Below are 27,716 nucleotides of genomic sequence, written 5' to 3' on the forward strand. Positions count from 1 at the left end.
GGCACATATTTGTTGTTTAGAAATATTTTTGTTTTTTACTCCATCGTATGATAGCCCATTGGCATAGAATTGACGACACCTATCCCTAAAGCTTCCCTATTTGGTAATTTCTATGGAAACAGCTATGGCACCACTAGCTAATGTTTCTAGGCTAGTGGCGAGGGATTGATGATGGTCAAGTTCAGAAGTTTTCAATTTTACAATCAGTCTATTGATTTTAGATGTATTTTGTCCTAACTAATTAATTAATTCTTCCTGTGTTTCGGCTGTGTGGTCAAAAGGAGGAATTGGGGGTTGTTCTTGTGTGTTTTCAGGAGGTGCATTTGGTTGTTCTTGTTCTGGATTAGAAGAATCTAGTTTTTGAAACAAAAAATGAAAAAACCTAATCAAAATTAATGAAATTAAATTCAAAATGTAAAACAAATTGCATAAACCGGAAAGAAAGACAAAAATAAACAAAAACTAACCTTGATCCATAGCTTGGAGGACAAATTTAGCACCTCGTTTGCGGTTTAGGTTAGAAAATGAGAAAAAATGAAGTAAAAAATGCACTTTATGGGTAAATGAGACCTAGTTTTTTTTTTAAAACTTTTTTTACCAAGCATCGCGTATGCGGTATTATTTTGATTATTAGCACGTATGCGTTCATTTTCCTATAAGCAACATGTATGTGCTAATTTCCCTATGTGTAGCGCGTATGCACTCATTTTCCTAAAAGCAGCACATACGCGCTATCTTTTCTAGGCTCGGGAAGAACAAACCTAAGCTTGTATGCGAGAATTTGAAATTTTAAAACTACGTACACACTACTTGTTTTTCCAATTTTTTTTGGGTGGTGTCCACTTTTTTGACTACCATCTTTGTGCACACACCCATGGAGCACATGTTGTAATATAAATACAATAAATATTTGTGGATCATGCATTGGTGGTACATGCATGATAATATTATGTGCACACAATAATTACATTTCACTAAATGTGCAATAGCATATGCTAAATTACTTGAGGTATTTCATGTTTGGTCATGTTGCCTATGTGATCCTATAAAAGGAAAGATAATAGTGTTGATTGTCATTGGCATGTGGTATTAAATGGCATTTTTTTGTGTTATTGTGTTGGTTGTATAAACTTAAGGAAAGTAATAGAAATCATCATTCATCTAATAGATACTGAAGAGAGCCAAATATCATGTTTAGATGGTTGGTTGGGTAGATTACATAACCATTAATTTCTCTTTAAATTCACATTCCCTTTGGTTAGAAATAATTAACCACTTTTAATGAAAATGGATGAAGATATGGATTTTGAATGGTGCTGGTTAAATTTTAGTATTAGAGTAAATGCACATGCATAGTGAAACCTATTTATATGGAGGGAGAATTTAGTGGAGGCTAAGAGCTAAGAATGAGATAAGTTGATTGGTTGTAATCCACATGCATCATATCTTGTAGTAATCACTTTGTGGATTATTGTAATCTTCAAAAAATCCATTATTTGTGAATGTAAAAAAATATACTATCTCTAGTCCATTTTTTTTTTTTTTCCTCATTTCTTTTGAGTTTTTTTGTGTTCACTAAAGGTCACATGTTTTAAGGTTTCCCTTCATTTGAACCCATCACCATGACAACAATTATTATTAGAGAGGATTTTTCAATATAGAGAGGAGCTATGGGAGACAAAATTTGGTATTGAAACATAGTATTTTCAACCTATTATTTATTATAATTTCCAAAAAAATAGTCTAGGTACATGATATTATATTTACATCTTTAGCATAGAAGCTTTTGAAGATGTGTTGAAGGTACATACTAAATAAATTATTTGAGGTAACAGAATGAAAAATATATGGATTCCTCTTGATATGGTAGAAAAAATAATGTACCACATGTAGCAGATTTGGAGGCTATGATTAGAAAGTTCTAGGAAAGATTCAAAGATATATCGAATTCTTAGCAAAAAGAAGTGTATGCAAACTCAAGTGATGATGAGGTACCTAAATTTCACATAGAGGAAGTTGATAAGACATGATAGAGGGTAGGTTTTTGAGGGTCATCTCTAAAATAAGTGACGATCCATGTATGGACATTTTAAACCAGACAAGGGGGTTTTCTAGGTAGTTTAATTGACTAGATTATAAACGTGGACAATTATTTCTTTTACAATTCCATAAAAGAGTTGAAGAGGTTTATTTTATGTGTACCAAGTTGAAAGTGCACACATCAATAAGGTGAGATCATATATGAAGGGATATATAGTGTTAATGGAGGTAAATGATTAGAAATTGAAATAAATTATCACCAAGTTGAAGTCAATTTTATTTTGCCTACTATGAGATGAATATTTTTAAGTTGTAATGGCTGAAAAAATAGGGTTTCCACCATGAGAGAGATGAAAATTGCTAATTTTCCATTACATTCAAAAGAGGTGTGAATCCAATAGATTCAATCAAACCAGTAATGATAAGGACTGAATACTGATTGGATTCAAGGGGTTGTGAATTTGTTTACCCTCTTTTGTGAGTTGAATTACTAAAATTAGGGTAAAGTGCTGAAAATAAAGGTAAAAATGTAGAAATAGTGAGATACAGTAATCAAATTGAGGCATGCACTTGGATCTGAGTAGTATATGTAGATTCAAACTTGAACCCCCAAAAAGTTCTAAAAAGTGTCAGGACCGGAATGCTCGTCACTCTAATCTAGGACTAACTTTTCACATGCCAAAGAGGGTTGATTCATCTTTACAAATAATGCCTATTCTTAAGATCCCAACTTTGTACCTATTTCCAGCACACAAAAAGAAAGAGAAATAGGTTGGGAATAGGGGTTTTCCTAAGTCAAACCCCAGTTAAGGAATTAATTTTGATTGAAATATTAAAAATACTGAAATAAATAATGGAAATATATACCTCAAATCTGCAATGGTTGATAATGATGCTTTGCTTCTCGAATGTAATAACATATGTTGTATGAAATGGCATGAACATCACAAAACCCTAATCACACACAGATGCTTGCATATGAATGATATAATGTTGCTCCACAATTGATGAATGAAGAATGTAGCCTTGAAGGACTCTATAAATTCTTGATGATGAATGCTTCAATGTTTGAATTCTTCATTATAATTTTGCCCTTGTATGATTATGATGTGATTTTTGGCATTTACATGAAGATTGCATTGATGAACTATTATGTTGTCATTGATGTCAATTGAAACCGGTATTAATGTTGTAATGATGTTGTTTTGCAACCGATAGGTGAGCTAGTGAAGGAAACCGATATTACATGAGAATGTAGTGAGATCAATCGGTGACCCTACTTGTTGATGTGTCAAACGTTAACAGATGGAGCTTGGTGAATCAGTTGTATTGGTTTATGATCAAATGATGAATGATAATGATTATGCCACATATGCATGTTGTTTGTGAAGAGTTTCAAATGGTTTTTGGCGCATAGAGATAACGGATTTTATCTTGGGAATGAGCAAGTGCATTGCATGAAGTGGAAACCGCATGATGAGTTACATGGATCGATGAAGCGATGATCAAAGAGTGGTCGAGGTTGTCTTGAACTATGTGCAATTATTTCTATGTAATCTAGCGGTAATACTTGAATCAATTTGTTTGTAATCTCTATGAGATCTTAGGTTTGTCATGTGTTACCGACCTATTGTTTTGTTTATAAGGTCGATGAGTTATTTTGTTGTAGTGTTGGAAATTTTGGTTAAGTGTAAGAGTGATTGGTTGTCAAACTAGAAGGCGTATCTACAGTATGTGTGAAGGTAGATAGAAGCATGAAAAGGATCTGATCAAGCAGAGTAGAGATATTTACTAGATCAACAAACCCCTATTGTTTTCTAACAATTACAACAATCAAATCCCTTAATCGAGTAAGCCTTAACAAGATTAGTGTTATTAAATCCTCTAACTAGGTGATCCATTAGCTTGGATTTCAAATCCTCTACTGAGGTTACTCCCAATAGGGTATTCCTTCTAATAGGGCATTATAGTTAATCCCTTATTTGGGTGGTCCCTAATAGGATCTGTTCTTAACATGACTTTTTGTAAAGCTTTAACAGGATTGGCTCCTACAAGGGTGAACTTCAGAAGAGTTTAGAATACTTGTGGCTATTCATCCCCACCGTGGTTTTTCCCATTTGGGTTTCCACGTCAAAATCATTGTGTCAAGTGGTGAATGGTTTTTGTGGTTATGTTTGATTTGGTTAATTTGCTTGATTGTTAAATCCGCTTAGATATGAAAAGATGATCGATAATAATCTAAAATGTTCTTTTACTTTTGTCAGTAACATATTTAGATGTTTTGGTTAAATGGTTTGAGAGTTTCAGAGTTGTTTACTATTATTTTGATATGCCAGTCAAACCGGTAAACTATTAATGCTATTGGATTTTATAGTTCAGTGTTTGAACCAGTTAGTTCTAAGATTGACTTGGGAAGTTGTTTTTGAGTTTGGTGAAAGTTTAAGTCAATTTTCTATCTATGGATTCACCCCCCATCTCAGTATTTTTCTGGATCCTTATTGATTCATCATACCATCAATTGGTATCAAAGTATTTCAAGTCCTCTAGGGTCTAAGCCTAACAACTTGAGGTAAAGATCTTGAAGAACGTGATGAATAAAGAAGGTCTAAACTTTAATAGGGAAAACTACCAAATATGGAGTGATAGAATGAAAATCTATATCAAGAGTCTAGGAAGTCAATACTAGGAACATGTTGTTACTCAATATGTTGCACCTAGTGGGACTATATCTGATGGTCAAAAGAAAGAACTACAAGAGAATAATCAAACATTGGAGGCCACTATCATTTCTTTTTCTGATTCAGAGTATGTTGATGTCCATGGTCTGGAGACTTCTTATGAGGTGTGGAAGAAACTTGAGGAGATCTATAGTGGTGATGAGCATGTGAGGATTTCCAAAGAAGAGAGTTTGAGAGGTAAATTTGATGACATGCAGATGGGTGAAGGTGAGAATATTCAACAGTATGGTGAGAGGATCAAAGAGATAGTTGGTGAGATCAAGAGTGATGGTGGTAAAGTGGAGGATTCCATAGTGGTTAGCAATGTTGAGAACCCTTCTACCAGTCTACACTATCTGAGTTACAGCCATTTAGGAGCTAAAGTCTATTGATAAAACTAAGGTAACTCTTGACTCCATCATTGGTAAACTTACTACATTTGAATTAAATGGTTATGATGGTAGTGCTCAGAAATCTGAATCTGCATTTAGAGCTTCAGTTTCTAATCCACCTATGAGGAAAAGCAGAGATGTTACTCATAGTTATGAGTCTAGATCTAGCAGAGAAGTTGATGATGAAGACAGTTTGATCGAGCTTGAAGCATTGTTGGCCAAGCAGTTACCTAGAGGTACTAGTAAGTATAGAGGTAAACTCCCTTTAAAGTGTTTTGCATGTAACAAGATTAGACACATTGCAGCTAACTGTCCTAATGGTGACAATGAGCATAAGCATGAGAAGTACAAGAAGTACAAAGGAAAAGGCAAAAGAGAGTGTCTCATTGCAGTTGATGGTGGTATCACGTGGTATCACTAATGAGGAATCTAAGGGAGATGCTAGTGAATACATTATCTTTTTTTCCATTAAAGAGGAGATATCTGATAAAAAAGAATTAGTTTCTCGCATGGATAGTTCTGATGATTGGATCATAGATAGTGGTTATTCACACCACATGACTGGAGTAAATTTCTTACCTTGAAGGAATTTGATGGAGGAGTTGTGAGATTTGGAAATGACTCACCCTACATGGTAAAAGGAAAAGGGAACCATTTCTCTTAATGGAAAGAGAAGTGTAGATGATGTCTACTAGGTTGAAGGACTAAAGCACAATCTTTTAAGTGTAGCTCAACTCAAAGATAAAGGTTATCCATTGAAATTTAAGAATGGAATGTGCAAAATCTGTGGGAGCAAAGGTGAACTAATTGCAATCACCAAGCAGACAAAAGGTAACCTATTCCACCTAAATCCTAAAGTCAACAACTATTTAATTGCTAAAGTAGATGATAGTTGGCTTTAGTATCAGAGATTTAGTCATATAAATTTTGATAACATTGTCAAAGTGAGTAAGTCTAAGTCAGTAAAAGGTTTTCCTTAGTTGGACAAACTAGTGAATTCTCTGTGGAAGGAGTATCAGTTAGGTAAGATGACATCCTCAACTTTTAAGAGAAAATCCTTCTCAGTAGAACATTTGTTAGATTTGGTTCATATAGATCTCTATGGACCAATAAGGACTAAAATTATTCAAGGTGATAGATACTTTATGATCTTCACTGATGACATGGGTCACATTCTTGAAGGACAAAACATAAGCGTTTAGTAAGTTCAAGGCATTTAGGGCCTTAGTTGAAAAGGAAAGTGGTAAGAAGATAAAGTGTCTAAGGATTGATCAAGGAGGTGAATTTACTTTTGAGGAATTCACTAGATATTGTGAAGATAATGGAATTAAGAGGCAAGTTTCTGCACCAAGGACACCATAGTAGAATGGTATTGCATAGAGGAACAAGCAGCTAGTTATTGAAGCTGCTAGAATGATGCTAATACAAGGAGGTGTAGCAAAAACTTTCTAGAGAGAAGCTATTAGCACAATTATCTACATTATGAACTGGATGTTGGTAAAAAGAGGTAAGGATAAAACTCCTTATGAATACTGGTATGGTAGATCACCTAATATTAGTTATTTTAAGATTTTTGGTAGTAAATGTTTTATCAAGAGAGGTGACTATGTTAGTAAGTTTAAGGCTAAAAGTGATGAAGGTATATTTCTTGGTTACTCCACCAAGAGTAAGGCCTACAAATGTTATAACAACCAAACACAAAGAATCATTGAGAGCGCTGATGTCCGAGTGGATGAGTATCCTGAAGTCTTAGGAGAAACCAGTGAGGAGAAGAAGGAAGATGAACCTTACATTCTGATTTTGGAACCAAAACCGATGAAGCCAGAAGCTGGTGAAGTGAATGATGTAGTACTAGTTCAATCGAAACAGGTAGATTCTGAAGAAGAAGATGATGATAATGAGGAATAAGAACCTGAAGATGATGATCATGTTATTCCAAGGTATGTGAGACTCAATCATAATCCTGACCAGATTATTGGAGATAAAGATGCTAGAGTATTAACCAGAAGAAGAATTAGAGAGAATTCTTGCATGATCTCCACTATTGAGCCAAGAACTACTAAGGAAGCATTTAGAGATGATCACTAGATTAAAGCTATGTAAGTATAGCTTGACCATATTGAGAAGAACAATACATGGCCCCTAGTACCTAGACCAGTGAATAAAATTGTGATAGGTACTAAATGGGTATTCAGGAATAAACTAAATGAAGATGGAGTAGTAGTCAGTGTTGGCATTTGCATGGAGATTGCATTAATGAAATGTTATGTTGTCATTGATGCCAATTAACTGGTAATGATGTTGTTATAATGTTGTTTTGTAACTGGTAGGAAGAGCTAGTGAAGGGAATTGCAACCGGTAGATGAGTTTGTGGATGAAACTGGTATTGCTAAGAAATGCTGAGATCAACTGGTAAACCCTACCTGTTGATATGATAAACCCTAACCGATGAAATTTGGTGAATTAGTTGTATTGGTTTATGATCTGATGATGATCGGTAATGATTATGACACGTATGCATGTTGTATGAGAGGAGTTTCAAATGATTTTTGGTGCATTGAGATAATGGTTTTTATCTTGTGAATGAGAAAGTATATTGCATGTAATGCAAACTACGTCATGAGTTATAGAGTTCAATGAAGTAGTGATCAAGGAGTGGTTGAGGCTATCTTGAATGATGTGTAGATATTATTATGTAATCCAATGATTATACTCGAACTAATTTTTTTGTAATCTCTATGAGAATTAGGTTTGTGTTGTGTTACTGACCTAGTGATTTGTTTATAAGGTTGATGAGTTGTTTTGTTTCAGAGTTGGAAATTTGTAGTTGAGAGTGAGAGTGCAGTTGCCGAACTGGATGATGTATCTGCAATTTGTGTAAAGGCAGATAGGAGCATGAAAAGGATCTGAACAAACAAGTGTAGTACTAATCAAATAGATCAACAAACCCTTGTTGTTTTCTAACAATTACAGTAGTTAAAATCCCCTAACAAGGTAAGCTCTAACAAGCTTAGTGTTATTCAAATCCTCTAACTAGGTGCTCCATTAGCTTGGATTTCAAATCCTCTACCGAGGTTACTCCTCATAGGGTATTGCTTCTAATAGGACATTATAGTCAATCCCTTAACTAGGTGTTCCCTAACAGGATCTGTTCTTAACAAGACTTATTGTAGAGCTTTAACAGGCTTGGCTCCTAATAGGGCAAACTTCAGAAGAGTTTGGAATACTTGTGGGTATTCATTCCCACCATGGTTTTTCCCATTTGGGTTTCCACGTCAAAAATATTATGTCAAGTGGTGAATTTTTTTGTGGTTATGTTTACTATGGTTGAATTACTTAATTGCTAAATCCACTTTGATATGTTATGTTAACCGACAGAAATCTGAAATGAGGTTTTACTTATGTCAGTAAAGTATTTGGATGTTTGTGAGTTTCAAGTTGTTTTACTATTAATTAGTTATAACAGTCAACCGGTTTAACTTGACAGTGATATTGCATTTGTAGTTCAGTGGTTTAACTTGTCAGTTCTGAGTTTGCTTTGAGAGGCTGATTTTGAGATTGGTAAAAGTTTATATCAGTTTTCTATCTACTGATTCACCCCCCTCTCTCAATAGTTGATTGGATCCTTATTCTTTCATCATACCATCAGTCAGAAACAAAGCTAGATTGGTATGCAAATGTTATGCATAGGAAGAAGGAGAAGACTATGGTGAGACATTTGCACCAATTGTTAGATTGGAAGGTGTTAGGAATCTACTTCCATTTTCAGCATATAAGGAATTCAAAGTATATCAAATGGATGTGAAGTCAACATTTCTAAATGGAATACTGGAAAAGAAAGTATACATTGAATAGCCAGATGGTTATGCTTTGAATGATGCAAAGGATATGGTGTGTAAACTACATAAGGTATTATATGGTTTGAAGCAATGATCGAGAGCATGGTATGAAAGACTACATTCACACCTGATGTAGATAGGTTTTCAAAGAACTAGTGAAGACAACAATATATATCTCAAATCTAAAGGAGATAAGATACTAGCTAGTGGAGTGTTTGTGGATGATATCATATTTGGAGGCAATGATGACATGAGTGATGACTTTGCAAATGAGATGAAAAGTGAATTTAAAATGCCTCTAGTAGGAGAGATAAAATTCTTCATAGGTTTGCAAATTCAGCAGATGAAGAGTGATATTTTTATCACACAGTCTAAATATGTGAAAGAGGTATTGAAGACATTTAGAATGAGTGATTGTAAACCAATTGGGACACCAATGGTTATAGGTTGTAAACTATCTAAGGATGATGATGCTACATCTATTGATGAAAAGGAGTATAGGTCAATGATAGGGAAACTACATAATATTATTCATAGTAGACTGGATATTGCTCATGCAGTTGGTTTAGTTGCCAGATTTTAGAAGAATCCAAAGGAGACACACTTGATAGCAACTAAAAAAATATTCAGATATTTAAAAGACACTATTGACTATGGATTATAGTATCCATATGCAAGTAACTTTGATTTGAAGGTTTATACTAATGCATATTGGGTAGGTAATGTTGATGATAGGAAGACCACAAGCATTGGTGCATTCTTTATTTGAAGAAGGCTTGTATCTTGGAGCAGTAAGAAGCAGAGATGTATATCATAGTCCACTGCTGAAGTTGAATATGTTGCAGCGTATATGAATTATATCTAGGCAATCTGGATGAAACACATTCTGGAAGGATTCAAGCTGAAGATTACAAAACCAGTAAAGATTTTATGTGACAACACCAGTGCAATAAATATTTCAAAGAACCTAGTGTTGCATTCTAGAACCAAGCATATTGAGCTGAAATATCATTTCTTGAGGGAGAAAGTGCAAAGTAAAGATGTGTTATTAGAATTGTTAGCAAATGTACACTCCAATGAGAAATTGTAGGTGATTGAAGGTATTTTCATTGATGGCAACCTTGCAATCCTATGGCACCGATAAGCACCGGCATCGGCAAGCATCGACACTAGCAGATAGTTTACCGACAATGACAAAGATGATTACTGACACCCCAGCCGACAAGATTTTGTTTATTAAATTTTGTATTTAATTGTAATATCTTTTTGTAAGCCAACAAAGAGAATTGTAATAGGACTCATATATAAGTATGAGATCTTGTAGATCATTTAGGTAATGTGGACATGGTCAGATTATTGCAAAAGTAATATGTGAATATTAAGGCAGATTTTGGAGTAAGGTTTATGGTTATTTTGTGAGCTTAAACCAATACTGGACCTGGCATAGCATATGTTGAACCAAATAAGTACATGATATTGGATCTGCATAATCCATTTTGTAAGTCAGTGAGACTTTCCTTTTGTAATTATGCAGTGAGATTTAGGCAGTTGGCCTTCCTGCATTTGCAGGCCCCTATTGTAAGTAATATTCATTTATTGGCTAGTGAGTGAATATTGTGGGTCACAAATCCCACTGAGGTTTTTCCCACACTGGGTTTCCTCTTTAAAAATATTGTGTTATGGTGTGCTTTCTATGTTGTGGTTACTATTCTTATTTACTACATTAGTTCTTGTTTACTGGTACACTGTTTTGGAATGCAATTTGTTTAATAAGATTAGAAATATGTAAACCGGTAAGATATTGATTCACCCCCCCTCTCAGTATCTTTGGGAATCCTAACAATTGGTATTAGAGTCTGGTCCTCTTTTTTCAAAAGCCTAACAGCTTGAGAAAGATTCTGACACCAGTACAGATGGAAAACTTGAGAAAGCAATTGGAAATAGCTCTTTCAGATTATGATATAGAAAAGTTGAAGAATATCAAAGTTGAAGATGATCTGAAGACTGCATAGGAAATAATTCAAGGACTTCAAGAAAATCTCACTATTGCTAGGAAAAAAAGAAGAGAACTTCATGAGAAGATACAGAGTGATGATGGTGAAAAAGAAACTCTTAATGATCTTGTAAGCAAGATGAAGCAAGAAAACATGACCTTGAGGAATGAGATGCAAGATATGACTATGAGATTTTGTAAAGACATTGAAGACATAAAGAATAATGAAGATGACTTGACTAGAAGAATCAATGATGTTGGAAATGAAAATCTAAGACTTAGTCATGAAAATGATATGTTGAAGATAGATATGATTCACTTGGAACATGATAAAACAGAACTCATGAGACAGAATGATTTCTTGGAAAATGAGTTGGCTACTATAAATCAACATAAGGAGAAATTCAAGAAAAGTTTAGAAGAACTTGATGACATGCTGAAAAATTAGAAACCTAATGGAGATAGTAATGGTCTTGGCTTTGAAGTTGGTGAAAGCTTCGGTACTGCAAACAATCATGATCATAGTAAACCGGTAAGACAACCTAATGCCTACAAATTTAATGGGAAATTATTTAATTGTAACAAGTATGGTCATAGAGAAAATCAATCTAGATCTAGAAACTATCAGAACACTCATTCACCCACCAGTCAATATTCTAAATGCAACAAAATTGGTCATAATTTAGAAAATTGCAGAATGAATGTAAGATGCTATGTTTGTGGAAGATTTGGACACTTATCTAATCAACACAGAACACATACCAGTATAGGATATGAAAAAGCTATTCAGAAAAATAATGTGACTTGTTATGCTTGTAACAAGATTGGACATATTGCAAAATTTTGTAGAAGTAAGGCATCACTGACAAATAACAAAGGACCTAGTTTGAAAGGTAAAGAGAAGGTTAATGAGGTAAAGCAAGAATTTTCAAAACAATGGATTAGAAAGTCAGATCAAAATGTTAATGAAGTTATTTATTCATTGGTAGAACAGAGTATCACTCCACCGGCAGGAGATTCTTCATCTAACTGAAAAGAAATCCCTTGGGGGTATAGCACCAAATTGAAAACATGCTAGTTTACCCTTGGTTGATGGTAAGAAGATGAAATGCTTCTTTACCAGTAGATGAGTTAAGTTTTCACTTAATTGACAGACATTTATTATGGTAGTTGAAGGAAAAAACATTATAAAGCAAGTGTTTTTCACTCTTTCTCACTCACCGAGCATTCAAATTTCCTTAGAGCACGAAAAACCCGAGCTAAGGCATCCACAACGAAGTGAAGCAAATCATTCAAGCATTCAAACCTAAAGGCAGATTAAGGTATTTATATAATGGCTTCCTCCTCTACACCTAAATTCATTGCAAACCCTACTGTAATTGAAGTGGTTAAACACCCTAGACCTGTATTTAAGATAATACCCGAAGTAGCGAAGAAGGATGATACCCTAGGAGAATTTTCTAAAATACCCAAGGGAGTTGCTTATGCTGAAGACCCTAGGATTTACATACATTGTCACATTGAGGAACTTGGTGCTAATGAGATTATGAACATGTATAGGACTATAATCTGTGATGAGAATGGTAGTGTGAAACCAAAACACAAGATAATTGAAACCCTAGGCTTTGTGGAGATACTTAGCATTCCTGATTTTGCAAAGGAAGTTATAAGGATTGTACTTAGCAGAGTTCATGGGGAGTTCTTTTGGCTAGATTCCATCCATAAGATAACAAAAGAAGAAGTTAGGGCAATGACTAACTTACCTTCCACTGGTAGCAGACCAGAAAAGGAAAGAAGGTCTCTAACGATACCGTGATGACCCTAACCGGCGTAACATATGACAACAGATCCTTGAGAGTCAATGATGTGAAGGATATCAATGTAAGATTCATTAGCATGATTCTAGGATACAAGACTACACATGCCAACAGACTAAACTTTGTTTCTAGTTTATGTATCAAAAGTGCTTCTGACATGGTAAACAGTAATGCAAAAATTAAAATATGTGAATGGCTGAAGGATGAACTAATTGACAATCTAAAGAAAATTAAGGGTGATAAGAAAGGCACATTCAAATTTGGTAACTTGTATGTCTATTGCTATACATCACTAAGGAAGTTCCCGGTATAGGTAGAAAAGAATTTGGTTTCGACATACCAGTAGGAAAACAACTTTTGGATATATTTAACAACATGTGAGATGATAGGGAGAAGAACATAATTGAACACTTTCAAGCACTAAAGGCTAGAATGAATATTAGGAAAAGACTATCTCAATCCATAGTTGACAAATGCCAAAAGGAAATATGCTTTGTTATAAAGAAGGTTGAAATAAGGATGGAGACAATGGTTCGAAAAACAATTTGGGTAACTGAAATGGGTTATGAGGTAGATAAGAACATAATAGAAACATATGTTAAAGCCCTCCTTGAAGCCCCTAGAGAACCAATAGAAGAAGTATTTGGAAATGTAGAAAATATTCAAAGTAAAGTTCAATCACAAAAATAAATAAAGAAAATAGAACAAACAATTAGAAAAGTAACAAGATAGGCAAAAGTAATCAAGGAAGATTTGTTGAATATGACTGGTATCAAGGAGAGTGACTTAGAAGGATTACAACCGGAAAAAAATCTTTCACCAGTTGGTACCTCCTCTGATAGTGAAAGACTGGTAGAGTTTTAGAGAGTAGAAAGAAAAAGGAAACCTTCACCGGTACTCGCTCCTACACCCAAGAGAACAAGATGAAAACAACAGGCAGTAAGGCCTCTGACAAAGAAAATGACACCCATGAAGAAGAAGGAAAAAAAAGTTATTCCTCCACTTGAAAATCTTTTGAATGAAATAACTGAAGATGGAAACTTGTCAAATGTTAGAAAGTTGTATAACACTTTCACTAATGAAGAAAAGGAAAGTATAGAAAACAGTGTTGTTTTACACCTAGGCATTTACAAGAAATTTTTGATAGAAGTTGTAGATGCTCTACCAAGTGACTTGTACAGAAGATTAGATGCAATAAGGTTAGAAATTGTGGAATTGGATAAGAAGATTAAGGTAGAAAAAGCACTTGTAGTTCACCTAGTAAAATCAGCAGAAGAAACTGAAGAACTAATAACTGAGGCAAACAGGACTGTATTTTCTACCGGTTGTCGACATGTAGCTTTAATGGTAGGTAGAGTGAATGAGATCACTAAAGAAACACCAGACAAATGAGATATTTTCTTTGTGGAAAAGGAAAAGCAAGAAGAGATTAAAAGACCAAAGACTTTCAAAGTCTATAAAAAGGAAAAGGATAAAGGTAAAGGCAAGGTAGGTGGTCCTCCGAGCATAAAAGTGATAGATAACTTGCCCCCACCTCCTTCTGATACTCCACCAATTGAGACTGTTGATACACCACCGATAACAGATAATGTTGAGAGTATGGAGATAATGCATGAAGACACCAATCCTGATTCAAAGGTGTTATGTACTATCAATATTGACACACATGAAGTAAACATTGTGGTTGATAAGGAAACCACTAAGAAGAAAGATGTGGCAACTGAGCTGCCGACAAAGAACATTATTGTAGAGACACATGTTGAGGATACAGTTGGAAATGTTGAGATTGGGATTGAAACACATACTGAACAATCCACTAATCCCCTGGATACTTGAAAGACATATACCACTGATGTACACACTGAGAAACCTACTGAGTTAGAGCAACTGGGTACTGATAATACAATAAAATCTGTTGAGATACTAGTAGTAGACAGTTCAGAGGTACATATAGAGAAACCATTAGATAATACTGAGACATAATTAGAGAAACCAACAATGGAATGTACAGAGAAACTGACTGAGGTATATTCTGAGAAACATGAAGAGAAAAAGGTTCAAACAGAGACAGTGCCACTAACAACAGCTGAGAAATCCACACCTTTGGTAGTTGAGATGCAGACTCAAACTAACCTACCTGAGGTCAACATAAGAAAATAGGTTACTCACATCGGTGGATTGCAGATTGTTAAGGCAATTGGATAGTCATCTGGTTCCTCCTTAACAGAATTCAGACCGACAAATGTAACAGAGGTATTACTGGATTCCATCAAGAAAATCACAGAGTGTAATGCACAGGCATATAAGGCAATTGATGAAACCATCCCAATTTTGAAATTGATTACACCCAAGTGCAATATGGAAAATAAAGATTCTTTGAGCCAATTAGACACATTGTCTAAATACATAACCGACAATCTTCTAACAGTTGATCAAATTAATGATGAGACTTTTAGTGAGAAAATGAATAAAGAGAAAGAAAAATTCTTTGAAGAGTTAATAAAGAGATGCAAGGATCACATCAATACATTATTACCAGCACTAGGAAAAACAATAATGGACTTTAAGGAGTTTTACAAAGATTCATGCAAGACAAACATTTTAACAAAGGACGTAGATAAAGAGATCAATAGAGCACAAAAGGAAATAAATGTTATTGCTGATAATCTCATAGGTTCATTAGAACCTATATCGGTAATAGAGCAGGAAATTGCAGGCTTTGAAGAGAAAATTGAAAAATTTGAAAAAGATAAGAAGAGATTAAAGTTTAAGGCTAAGGAACTCAAATGTAGATTAGGTCTAAAACTAGACATCCTCATCTCTTTGAGAAAAGATATTTCTGAGGCACTTGTTCCAAGACTTAAGACACTAGAAGAGAAAATGCACATACTCACGAGTACTGTCCAAAGGATAGAAACAAGATTGAATGATAGTGAAAGGTTCACTAACAACTTAAATTTTGCACTAGCAGATCTATATCAGATTGTAACCCACCAGTTACAAGGATCCAATTGAGAACTACACTCAATTGATATTTTTGACAACCTTTGTCATTGATGTCAAAGGGGGAGTAGTAGGAATGAGAAAAATGATAACAGAAGAGATCATCTTCTCAGGGGGAGCACACAGTTTTGATAAGATAGTTTTGGCAAGATTTTTTGGACAACAAATTTTGGATACAATTTTGACTTTTTCTCATGAGTGTTGCCATCAATGCCAAAGGGGGAGATTGTTGGCAAATGCACACTCTAATGAGAAATTGTAGGTGATTGAAGGTATTGTCATTGATGGCAACCTTCCAATCTTATGGCACCGGCTGGCATCGGCACTGACAGATAGTTTACCGGCAATGGAAAAGATGATTACCAGCACCCCAGCCGACAGGATTTTGTTTATTACATTTTGTATTTAATTGTAATATCTTTTTGTAAGCTGACAAGGCGTATTGTAATAGGACTCATATATAAGTATGAGATCTTGTAGATCATTTAGGTAATGTGGACATGGTCAGATTATTGCAAAAGTAATATATGAATATTAAGATATATTTTGGAGTAAGGTTTATGGTTATTTTGTGAGGTTAAACCAGTACTGAACCTGGCATAGTAGATGTTGAACCGAAGAAGTACATGATATTGGATTTGCATAATCCATTTTGTAAGTTAGTGAGACTTCCCTTTTGTAATTAAGTAGTGAGCTTTTTGTAATTAAGTAGTGAGCTTTAGGCAGTTGGTCTTCCTACATGTGTAGGCCCCTATCATAAGTAATATTCATTTATTGGCCAGTGAGTGAATATTGTGGATCACAAATCCCACTGAGGTTTTTCCCACATCGGGTTTCCTCGTTAAAAATATTATGTTATGGTGTTCTTTCTATGTTGTGGTTACTATTCTTATTTACTGCATTAATTCTTGTTTACTGATACACTATTTTGGAATGCAATTTGTTTAATAAGATTAGAAAATCTATAAACCAGCAAGATACTGATTCATCCCCCCTCTCATTATCTTTGGGAATCCTAACAATTGGAGCATGTATCTACTAAGGAGAAGCTAGTGGATATCTTTACTAAATTTCTTCCTAAGACTACTTTTGAGTATCTTAAAGGTTAGCTAGGGGTTGTGCCCCTACATGAAGTCAATTGAGAAGATGTGGAATACATCAGTCCCAGAGCTAATTGAAGAATCTTGAAGTAGGATTGGTGTAGAGTGGAGTTATTCCACATGGGTAGCATCATGTTGCATGTTGATGATACTGAACAGTGAAGTATGACACTGCATGTTTTACTTTCACTTTGGAATTATTGTCAAAGGGGGAGAAGAACTATATGATTATGGGGAGAATAATTGTATGATAGAGAGAAGATCTATAACTAGTTACCAGCTAAAGACATGGATATTGAAGGAGTAAAAGGTAAAATATAAACTAGGATTCCTATACTTGTGTATGTGCATTACTCTCAATCATCACAATCAAGGGTATTGATATTCGTATTGCCATCAATTTCAAAGGGGGAGATTGTTGGAATTTGCATGAAGATTGAATTGATGAACTATTATGTTGTCATCGATGTCAATTGTAACTAGTATTAATGTTGTAATGATTTTGTTTTGCAACCAATAGGTGAGCTAGTGAAGGAAACCGATATTACTTGAGAAAGAAGTGAGATCAACTGGTAACCCTACCTATTGATGTGCCAAAACCTAACTGATGGAGCTTGGTGAATCAATTGTATTGGTTTATGATCCAATGATGAATGGTAATGATTATTCCATGTATGCATGTTGTATGTGAAGAGTTTCAAATAGTTTTTGGTACGTAGAGATAATGGTTTTTATCTTGGGAATGAGCAAGTGAATTGCATGAAGTGGAAACTGCATGATGAGTTACAAGGATTGATGAAGCAGTGATCAATGAGTGGTCGAGGTTGTCTTGAACTATGTACAATGATTGCTATGTAATCCAACAGTCATACTTGAACCGATTTGTTTATAATCTTTATGAGATCTTAGGTTTGTGATGTGTTGCCGACCTATTGTTTTGTTTTAGTGTTAGAAATTTTGGTTAGCATGAAAAGGATCTGATCAAGCAGAGTAGTTCTATTTACTAGATCAACAAACCCATGTTGTTATCTAACAATTACAATAGTCAAATCCCTTAACCGGGTAAGCCTTAATAAGCTTAGTGTTGTCAAATCCTCTAACCATGTGATCCATTAGCTTGGATTTCAAATCCTCTACCGAGGTTACTCCTAATAGGGTATTTCTTCTATTAGGACATTATAGTCAATCCCTTAACCAAGTGGTCCCTAATAGGATCTGTTCTTAACATGACTTTTTGTAAAGCTTTAATAGGCTTGGCTCCTAACAGGGCAAACTTCAAAAGAGTTTAGAATACTTGTGGGTATTCATCCCCACCGTAGTTTTGCCCATTTGGGTTTCCATGTCAAAATCATTGTGTCAAGTGGTGAATGGTTTTTTTGTAATTATGTTTGATTTGGTTAATTTGCTTAACTGTTAAATCCACTTAGATATGAAAAGATGATTGATAGTAATTTGAAATGTGCTTTTACTTTGGTTAGTAAAGTATTTGGATGTTTTGGTTAAATGGTTTGAGATTTTGAGAGTTGTTTACTATTATTTTGATATTCCAGTCAAATTGGTAAACTGTTAATGCTATTGAAGTTTATAGTTCAGTGTTTGAACCAGTTAGTTCCAAGATTGACTTGGGAAGTTGTTTTTGAGTTTGGTGAAAGTCTAAGCTAGTTTTCTATCTACTAATTCACCCCCCCCCCTCTCAGTAGTTGTTTGGATCCTTATTGATTCATCATACCATCAGTGATATATATAGATACAAATGAGAGGGGAAAGATTCCTTATATACTTTTCCATTGAAAAATGTACTAATTTTTTGACATAGGCCAACATGGGGAGGGGTTTCCCACCTAAATTTGAGAATGCAAGAGGGGGATAAAATAGGACCCAATTAAGGAGGACCAAAGTGTGGCGCCCTAGTCCTAATGAGGACCAGAGTGCCACTCCTTGGTCCTACCCTATTTTGGGGTCAGACTAAGGGGTCATGTGATGCATGAAATGAAAATGAAGCCATATTTATATGATGAAGGCATAATGAGGACTTAATTAGGCATTGGGGGATGCACACTAAGGCGAGGACCCAAAATGTGCACTAAATTATAAGAGAGTATAATTTAGGATGGTACATTTACCCCCACTTTAGTAGGAGTATGAGCTTACACAAATACTTACTGCAAAGTAGATGAAAGAGAGATGAATAAGAGTAGCTATGAGGAGAAAAACCACAAGGAGTATAAGACATCACTAATTTTGAGGAACCAAGCCCCTAATCTTAGGATCTTAACTCACTCAAACATATGCAAGGGCACACAAAAGACAAGACAAAAATAAAAATTCAAACAAAGACAAAAAGACAAATAAAGGAAAAGACACAAAAAGACACACAACAAAAGCTAAAGACAAAAAATAAGACCTCAAGTCAACTAGCCAAGGAGACTTTGTTAGGTCTTGGAGACAACTGAGAGGGGGGGGTGAATTAGTTGTCCAATAAATTCAACCAAAATTAACTTAACTAAAACTCAATTCTTTATACCAATAAACCAAACTTTATGTCGGTAGACAGTTTTATCAGTTAATTGCAGCACTGGTAAAGATTAATGCATGAAATAGAAAGAAAACAACATCCACAACACATAACACAAATATTTGTACGTGGAAACCTTGTAAGGGGAAAAACCATGATGGGAAGCCTTACCCACAATCAAATGATACTATTGCAGATAGTATGTGTGTACAATATGGATTCTGCACATGCAGAAAGGCTAGCTGCCTAGAGCTCACTGCTCAATCACAAAATAAGAGTCACACTAACTACAATTGGATGGTTAAATCCAATGATAATGTGTTGCATAAAATGACATCTTCATATGTTGGATTTAGTACTGGTTTAGTTCTGATTGCCTTCTCAAAAAACTTCCTTCAACCTTCAAATGATGTCGATGTGTATAGCTCTGCTTATTTTTGCATATACCTTATTACAATTCTTTTTCCCAATCGCATATCAATCTCACAAATGAGATCTTACATTTATACCATAACCTAAGACCAATTGAATAGGTCAGCTCACTAAATTACAATAAAACCAATATCTGATGCATGATCTCGACTCAAATGCATTTACAATAATAATGAATCATCTCCATAATGTTTTGTGCTGATCTGGAATAGATATGCATGTCAGTGCATATCCTGGACCTATTTACCGGTAACAACAAATATGCAAACCTGAATAAACAAATAACCAAATCACCAAAACTAAGTGATCAAATAATGTCTTTGACATAACCAAGTAGTCTCCAAGTCATTTCAAGTTTCAGTGAATAATATAATCTGTCGGTGAACCAAATACCAGTGACTGTGCATAAGTCTCTAACTTGTCGGTGAACATAACCAAAGATCTCCAAGTGCTGATAAGTGTTGACAAGTGATGACAAGTGTTGACATCAATGACAAAACCATATCAACATATCCAAAATACCAACAATCTCCCCCTTTTGCATTGATGGCAACACAATATGGAAAAACCATCAAAGTGCCAAAACATAAATGCCAAAAACCAAAAACCAACAATCTCCCAAAGAGACCGTTAACTAGAAATGAAAATATAGATACAACAAGTAATCAATCTCTCCAACAATCTCTCCCCAAAGTAATAATCTCTCCCCCAAGGGATAATGTGTTTTTCCATATCAATCTCTCCCCCTTTGACATAAAATGCCAAAGCATTACAAAAACAAATTTCATATACAAAATACCAACTTATTATACCAACTACTCCCATTGAGAAGTAGCTCTCCTCATCAAAGCTAGAATAAAAGATTTCTCTGTTAATTTTGTCGGTCGATGACAAACATCAATTGTATAAGTCTCTACTAATGGGGTCAGGACTCCAAGTTTCTCTCTAAGATATTCAAAAGTCTCCTTAGGCAGAGGCTTTGTAAAAATATCTGCAATCTGCTCTTTAGTATTCACATAAATCAATTTCACTTCTTTTGCTTCAACATTCTCTTTTAGAAAATTGAATTTGATAAAAAAATGTTTTGTCTTAGAGTGAAATATCAGGTTCTTTGATATATCAATTTTTGCCATATTACCACTATAAATAATTATAGGTTCCTTGCATTTTACCTTTATGTCCTTCAACATTTGTTTGATCCATAATACTTGTGTATAGTTAGTTGTTGCTGCAATATATTCTAATTCTGTTGTTGATAGACTTGTACAACTCTGTTTCTTGCTCAACCATGAAATTAGTCTGCTACCAAGAAAAAATGCTCCGCTAGTGGTGCTTTTTCTATCATCTACATCTCCTGCCCAATTAGCATCTGTGTATGCAAATAATTCAAAATTTTCATCTATAGGATACCATAAACCAAGATTTGTAGTGTCTTGTAGGTACCGGAAAATCCTTTTCACTGTTGATTCATGATTTTTTAAGGATTACTCTTAAATCTTGAAATAATACATGCTGCATTCATAATATCAGGTCTTGTTTGTGTCAAATATAGTAAACCTCCTATCATAGACTTGTATCTAGTCAGATTGATAGGTGTTGATTCATCCTTCAAAGATAATTTATCAATTGTAGTCATAGGTGTGCTTACCGGTTTACAGTTTTCCATGCCAAATTTTTTTAGTAATTCCTTCAAGTACTTAGATTGACATAGGAATATACCTTTATTACTTTGTGAAATCTACAATCCTGAGAAGAATTTTATCTCTCTAATCATAGACATTTCAAATTCTTGCTACATTTGTTAGAAAAGTCTTTACACAATCCATCTTCTCCTCCAAAGATTATATCATCAGCAAAAACTTCAATAACCAAGATGTCATCATTAGTCACTTTGTAGTATAGATTGTTGTCAGCATTACCTTTAGTGTATCCAAGCTTCAAAAGATATTTGTCCAATCTAGCATACCAAGCTCTAGGAGCTTGTTTCAATCCATATAAAGCTTTCCTTAACCTACAAACCATGTCTTTGTTATCTATCAAAGAAAATCCATTAGGTTGTTCAATATAAACTTCATCTTTAAGATCTCCATTCATAATTGCACATTTAACATCCATTTGATATGCTTTGTAGTTCTTGTGTGCTGCAAAAGCCAATAAAAGTCTAACTGTCTTAATTCTAGTTACTGGTGCAAAGGTTTCATTGTAATCAATTCCTTCTTTCTATGAATATCCCTTACACACTAATCTTGCTTTTTTTCTTATTACCTTACCATCTTCATTAAGTTTATTTCTGAAAACCCATTTAGTTCCAATTACATTTTTTTCTTTAGGCCGGGGAACTAATGACCAAGTGTTATTCCTTTCAATTTGTTCCAATTCATCTTACATAGCTTTAATCCAATATTTATCTTCACATGCCTCATTAATTGATGTAGGTTCAATTTGAGAAATAAGACATACCTCTTCATTTGCCAATCTTCCTCTAGTCATAACTCTTTGAAATTTGTTTCCAATTATCTGATCTTCAGAATGATTCAGTCTTACATACCGAGGTGTTTTTAATTGTTGTTGTTCTTCAGTAACTGTTGAATCTCCAGATGATGCCAGTGTAACTGGATCACCATTTTGTATCGGTATATTCACAGTAGGTTCATTTGTGATTATCTCTATTGCCGGTTCAGAGTCTGTGTACCTAGAATTTCCTCTAAACTGTTCATCAATCTTCACATTTGCACTCTCAACAATTTTCTGCAATCTCTTGTTAAAACATCTATATGCCTTGCTCTTAGATGAATAACCAAAAAATATTCCTTCATTACTTCTAGGATCAAATTTTCTAATAGACTCATCTCTTCTAATATAGCATTTACTTCCAAATATTCTAAAATATTTAAGAGTAGGAGTATTACCAAACCATAGTTCATGAGGGGCCTTACTGATTTCACCTCTGATGTGAACTCTGTTGAATGTATAAACTATTGTATTGACTACTTCTCTCCAATATATATGAGGTATATTTGCTTTTGATATCATAGTTCTGGATGCATCCAAGATAGTTTTGTTTTTCCTTTCCACAACTCCATTCTGATGGGGTGTCTGAGGTATTGATAATTGTCTTCTGATCCCAAATGCTTCAGATTTTTCCATGAGAAAAGTAACCCAACACATTCTAGAATAGTCATCAATCATTAGCATAAAATACCTATCTCCTTGTATACTTCTAGTTCTTGTTGGACCACATAAATCAATATGAATTAAATCAATAATATTGTTAGACTTTTCTGGAATACTCTTGAAAGTTTCTCTAACTTGCTTTCCAAATTGACATTCCTTACATACTGGATTGTGAGGTTTAACAATCTTAGGTAAATCTCTTACCACCTTAGTTGTACTGATTTTTACAATGCAATCAAAATTTATATGACAAAGTCTCTTATTCCATAGCCAACTTTCATCAATATGAGCAATCAAACATGCTTTCTCATTGTTGTTCAAATGAAAGATATTACCTCTAGTCTGATTACCAGTTGCAATTTCCAAACCAGTTATGTTTAAGATTTTGTATTTACCATTCTTGAATTGTAACTGAAATCCTTTCTCAACTAATTGACCAAAACTCAAAAGAATATGCTTCAAAACTTCAACATAGTAAACATTATCAGTATTGTGCTTACCATCAAAAGATATAGTGCCTTTTCCTTTGATCAAACAAGCTTTATCATCTCCAAATCTTACTAGACATCCATTGTATTCTTGAAAGGTTAAGAATTTACTCTAATCACTAGTCATGTGATGTGAACATCCTGAATCAATAATCCATTCATCCTTATCTTCAACTTTAGCTACTAGGGATTGCTCTACTAGTTGAATAGTAGGTGTCGGTTGATCTTCTATTATAGCAAGAAAAGCCCATCCATTGTCTACCAGATCTTCATCAGAATCATCAATAACTCCATCATCATGATAACAAGATTTGTCTATATTCTTCTTAAACTTGAATTTTTGATAGTCAGGGTTAGGCTTATATGTTCTTTTAGCTTCTTCTCTTAATCTTGCATGTCTATCAGGACACCTAGAAGCCATATGACCAATCTTATTACAGTTAAAACATTTAAAGGGTGCTTTACCTTCATACTTACTTCCAATTGGACCTTTAGGCATTTTCCTTGCAAATAGTGCTTCAAGTTCTTCGAGTTCTTCATTTTCTCTCCTTCTTTCTTCAAGTTCTCTTGCATAGAAGGCTTTCCAATCAGATTTATCAGATGATGATGATGATGTTGTAGTTGATGATGATGCCTTGAAAGCTAGATCTGTCTTAATAGCAGTAACAGGACCAAATTCCTCAAGCTCAAAAGTTAAAAGTTTTCCAACCAAAGTGTCTCTAGATACTGATGCATTAGGCATTGTTCTCAATTCATTTATAGCAGTGACTTTCATTTTATATGCCAGTGGAAAAACTCTTAATACTTTATAAACAATCTCATCTTCACTTAAGGTTCCTCCACAACATTGTATACCCAAAACAATTTCATTTACTCTTTCCATAAAAGCAAAAATTATTTCTTCTTCTTCCATTTTTCAGACTTTCATACCTGACTCGAAAGCATTCAAGTTTTGCAATTTTGACTGTGGAATCTCCTTCATTCAATGTTTCCAGTTTGTCCCAAATAGCTTTAGCAGTAGATCTGTCTAATAATCCCATGACTTGCTGATTTGATAATGCACTCAAAAGTTCTTCTCTTGCTTTGCAATCATTTCCCTCATCTTTAGCCAAGTTAGGTGGATTAGGTTGACCTTGAGTAGGAGTAGTATAGCCATTCTTTGTAACATCCCATATGTCCTTTCCAATGCAATTCAGATGTGTCTCCATCCCAATTTTCCATATGCCATAGTTAGTTCCATCAAGTTTCAGACTGTCCTTCTTGAAATAGTTAGAAGACATTGGATCTCCTCAAGCTGGTAAACTTTTGCAAAAAGAGGACTAGGCTCTGATACCAATTGTTAGGTCCCAAAGACAATTGAGAGGGGGGGGGGCGGTGAATCAGTTTTCCAATAAATTCAACCAAAACTAACTTAACCAAAACTTAATGCTTAATACTGGTAAACCAAACTTTATACCAGTAGACAGTTTTATCAGTTAATTGTAGTACTGATAAATATTAATGCATGAAACATAAAGACAACAACATCTACAACACATAACACAAATATTTGTATGTGGAAACCCTGTAAGGGGAAAAACCATGGTGGGAAGCCTTACCCACAATCAAATGATACTACTGCAGATAGTATGTGTGTACAATATGAATTCTACACATGCAGAAAGGCCAGCTGCCTAGAGCTCACTGCTTAATCACAAAATGAGAGTCACACTGACTACAATTGGATGGTTAAATCCAATGATAATGTACTGCATAAAATTGCATCTTCATATGCTAGATTCAGTACTGGTTTAGTTCTGATTGCCTTCACAAAAACCTTCCTTCAACCTTCAAATGATGTTTATGTGTATAGCTCTGCTTATTTTCGCATATACCTTATTACAATTATTTTTCCCAATTCCATATCAATCTCACAAATGAGATCTTATATTTATACCATAACCTAAGACCAATTTAATAGGTTGACTCACTAAATTACAATAAAATCAATTACAAATAAATCAATATCCGATGCATGATGTCGGCTCAAATGCATTTACAATAATAATAAATCATCTCCATAACGTGTCGTGTTGATCTGGAATAGATATGTCTGTCGGTGCATATCCTAGATCTATTTGTTGGTAATAGCAAATACACAAACCTGAATAAACAAATAACCAAATCACCAAAACCAAGTGATTGAATAATATCTTCAAAATAACCAAGTAGTCTCCAAGTCATTCCAAGTGTCGGTGAACAATATAATCTTCCGGTGAACCAAATATCGGTGACTGTGCATAAGTCTCTGACTTGCCGATGAACATAACCAAAGATCTCCAAGTGCTGATAAGTGTTGATAAGTGATGACAGGTGTTGACTTCAATGACAAAACCATATCAACATATCCAAAATACCAACAAACCTTGATATCAAAATGTCTCAATCACTAATATCACTCTTGAAAAATGCCATCTCACAAATACTATTGGCATGTTGGCATAACTGATGGAGATGATGGTGTATCAGTAAAGGATGATATATTGATGGACTGTTGGTGATGAAATAATTATGATATGATTAGTTGTTTGTGTTGTCATTGATGGAAACCATGTTTGTCATGTTTGTCCATGTTTTTTTTATGTTTGATATGTCATCTAAGTCTACTAGTATAGTCTAACCGGTAACAAATTCAATGGATTGAATTGGAAAGCTAAAATGTTAAGTTGACAGTGAACCGGTAAGAAAGAACAAAGAAGGAGATGGTTGCGGTTGTAATCTTTGTTGAGTTAGGTGTTGCAGTTTGGAATGTGTGCTTATGCCATCATAATGAGTCTATGACATTGTTGGCGGTACATTAAATTTCCATTTTTTTTATATTGCCTTATTGAGTCATGTCCCTAACTGGTTCTTTGGTTGGGTGGTGTTTCTCAAGTTTTTTGTGCAATTCAGACTTCGCAGTCTTCTTATTTAAGTTTTATTGTGCTGAACTTGAACCTTGAATTTAAACCTTTCGGGTTCAAGGTTCAAAGTTCAACGGGCATCATGTTAAAATTCATTTCCCCATGCGGCTTTATAAGTCTTTTTCAGTATTTGTCGGTGTTTAGCATTGGTTGAACCTTGAACTTGAACCTTTCGGGTTCAAGGTTCAAAGTTCAATATTTGTTATGTATATGTTTTTGCATTGTTGTTGTTCTTCAAGGTTCAAAGCTCAATGTTTGATTTCTTAGAAATCAAATGACTTTTCATAAGGTGGTGGTGCGAATTTTAAGGAATGGCTAACGGTGGCAGGAAAAGGGAATATTCTTTCTTAATGTTTTAAAATTTGCCATTTATAGCAAGTATGGCATGGGAATCCATGTTTTCAAATATGAAGTGACTTGTTATTAAATGCATGATCATTTGCGATCATTTCAGAGTAATATCACACAAGTGAAGAGTAATGATGATAACTTATGGAAATCATGAGTAAGATTTTCTTGGCTATTTCAAATTCAGTAGTTGTCTTGTCGAGATTGTCATTTGTGAAACATAAGTTTTAAAGAAATTTTTTGGAGCAAAAGAAAAATAGAGTGCGACAGGGGTTTTGCAGATGACAAAGGAAGGTATGTTCAACAAATTTCCTAATTGCTACAGTTTTTAAAAGATCTGGGTATATTGTTTAGCTGCTTGTATCTATTTTACTTGTTTTTTGCTTTTGCTAAGTTGATTGGGAAAAGATTATGGGTTAAGCATGAGGCTGACTTTGCCTAAATTAGCGAGCTCTTCTTCCCTTGTGAGTTCCTTACCAGAGCTAGTTGATATGTGTCTAGTTCAATTAGATTTAGATGTTTTCTTAAAAAGAGTGAGGAACCTAGCTGTTGATTCTATGCTGAAAGATATTGTACAAAGTGGTTTATTGGAAGCGGCAGCATTTCCCACAGCCACCCCTTGTCCTGAGTTGGTCTTAGAGTGCATGAATCACTATGACAAGGTTAACAAGTGCAATAGGAGAAATAATTGTGAAATTTTGTTGTCTAATGATAGAGAGATAGTAATGGCAGCCATGGGTATCCCACATCGGGAACCCTATGAGGATTGGACTATTGGAAAGTCTTATGGGATTTATTCTGAGAAGAAGCAGTATTACAAAACCATTATTGCACGAAATTGGCATCTGAAGTATCAAAAGGGTGGCTCAAGGCTGCCAAGACCATTAACCTGAGAGCATTTGATTCCTAAAATTGG

The sequence above is a fragment of the Cryptomeria japonica genome, chromosome 3, assembly GCF_030272615.1.
Source record: "Cryptomeria japonica chromosome 3, Sugi_1.0, whole genome shotgun sequence".
NCBI classification, from domain to species: domain Eukaryota; kingdom Viridiplantae; phylum Streptophyta; class Pinopsida; order Cupressales; family Cupressaceae; genus Cryptomeria; species Cryptomeria japonica.